A 2,607-nucleotide genomic window follows, 5' to 3' on the forward strand; every position below is an offset into this window, starting at 1 on the left:
CCAACTTGGAAGCCCGGTATAACGCTGTTTGGTCTGGATAAGGACTAGGTTATCTTCAGGTTAGACTGGACTAAGGACTAATTTTTCTAACCCGGTATTATTTCAGACTGGACATTGGGTTGGGGTATAACCCAGTCCAATCCAGTCTTTGCACACCCCTACCTTAAAGGAAACATTGAATTATTTTATTCTACTGTAACGTTGACCAAATACTTTCTAATATTTTCTGGTTTTGAAAATTCATTCCTCTACTGCATTAACTCCCTTTCATTGAGAGGAATTTTTCTAATTTTTCTCAGGTCAAAGCTCAACCTGTAAATATTTTTATTCAAGTTTTCCCTAAAATCGGTCTTTTATCGACATAATTTAGTTTTAAATATTTTTAAGCCAACCTTTTCACTTCTAAAGGTTGAGAATAATTTTACAATTTATGGTAAACTCCTAAAACATTTTATTTACCTTTTTCTTGATAATTAAGGACTCTAGAAATTAAAAATAATTAACCCTGCCTAATTTTTGCCTAATTAGTCAAAAATACCCATAATTATAAATTTTTTTGATAAATTATTCTCATTATATTTTTACCTTCTAGGCCTCAAATATTGTTCTAGACACTTTATTCTATTTTTTAGGAATTTTTGGGAATTTTAAAGAATTTTGGGTATAGTTTTCAATATTGCCCTTCCTTAACCGCTATTTTTCAAAATCACCGTTCGGTCCCCACCTTGATTTCTCTTCAAAAATTATTCCATCTCTATCTCTACTATTTTATTTGACCCTTAGTCAGTCCTAAATTCCTCATTTCTCATGAAATTTTCGAGCATAGTTTCCATCATTATCTTTTCCAGTTTGAAACTTTTCAAAATTACAATTAGGTCCCTACTAGGGTTTACCATAAGGAATCATCTTATTGAGATCTCTAACGTAACTTTTGACCATATTCATTAAGCTCCAGAAACTTCATTGGAGTCTCTATCTTCCTTATTTCTTGGTCCCATAAAACTTCACTTTGCAAAATAGTCTATGAGAATCTTCTTATCCTTTCAGGAAACTTCTAGGACTTCTACCAATTAGTCTCTAGTAACCTGTCCATTTTAGGCTACTTCTAGGCCTAAAATTTGGGATATAACTTTAGGTCCTTTGGGCTCAAGAAGGTGATTTACTAGCCATATAGGACCTACTGATGGAGTAGAAAAGAGGAATAGCCAATTGGGTGCTACTTGTTTTGGCAACAAGAAGTGTCACACCCTTTATTTTTAGTTATTAAAAAGAGAAATTCAGAACTAACAAAGAGCCAAATAGGATAGAGGGGATGTAGATGAGGCAACTTTTGAAATGAAACCCTAGCAGGGACCAAACTATAAATTTGAAAAATTTCGGTCTAGGAAGGGCATTTTTTAAGTGTGCCTAAAATTCTTCAAAATTTTTAGAAATTCACAGAAAATAGAGAAAAGTGTCTGGAATAGAAGTTGGGGCCAAAAGGTGAAATTTGATGAAGATAGATTATTAAGGAATTTTATTTGATTATGGGAATTTGGGCTAAATAGAAAAAATTAGTCAAAATCAATTACTTTAATTCTGTAGAGGCATCAAATAATCAGAAAAAAATAAGAAAAAAATTTAGCTTGGAAATTATAGCAAATTGTAAAATTGTTCCCAACCTTCAAAGTGCAGAGGTTGGCTATAAGAAAAATTTAAAGCCAAATTTTACAAAAAAAGGGGTATCTGGAAAATTGTAAATGAAGGTATTTACAAATCGAGTTTCAATCTGAGAAAAGTTAGGGAATTCTCCCTAACAAAAGGAGAGTATGGTAAAAAGGAATGAATTTTTAGAACCAGAACACATCAAAAAGCAATTGGTCAAAATTATAGTAGAATAAAATAAATTAATGTTTTCTTTTTGATATACAAACCTTAAAGACCCTTTTATCCAGTTATTGTTATCATCTGAAGTTATAAATCATAAGATAGGAAGTAAAATATCAAGAAATGGGTAATACAACACATGTCAGTGTTATCAGGTAAGCTAGGACCTAAAAAAGTATCCAATATGGTGCAATGTTATATAATTGGTGGGAGAATAACCTAAGGTTTATTTTTGGATAAATTTTTCCTATTTTTACTCTATTTTCAGTGCCATTTTTGTGACAAGAATGTGTTAGAATTGTAGCATTTGTTAAAGGGCAAAATTGAAAAGGAAAGAATTCGTTGAAGGGCAAAGTTAGAAAGAAATGAAGAAGAGATACTTGCCCTTATCTTCCTAAGTAAGCTAAGACACATGGAAACCTTGATAAACACTTGGAAAGATCATTAAGTGCATAGTTTGATTAAGAGACATATGGCAATGTAAATGAATAAATGGTAACTTGAATTAACCCCAATGTAACATGGTAAATAAGCCTTTATAAATACTCCTCATCCCTCTCCAATTTATGAGATTTGTATGGCCAAGGAAGCAAGGAAAGAAGGAAGAGAATTTAGGCAAAGGGAGGAAAAGAGAAGGAGAAAGAGCAAAGGAGCTTAGGTAAGATCATGGACTTTACTATAGTTTATGTTGCCATATGGATTGGTGGTTTTAAATATGGTTTTGATGGTGGATAGAAGCTC

The sequence above is a fragment of the Neltuma alba genome, unplaced genomic scaffold (genome assembly GCF_004799145.2).
Source record: "Neltuma alba isolate B1F8T4 unplaced genomic scaffold, ASM479914v2 tig00010326_pilon, whole genome shotgun sequence".
Lineage (NCBI taxonomy): Eukaryota > Viridiplantae > Streptophyta > Magnoliopsida > Fabales > Fabaceae > Neltuma > Neltuma alba.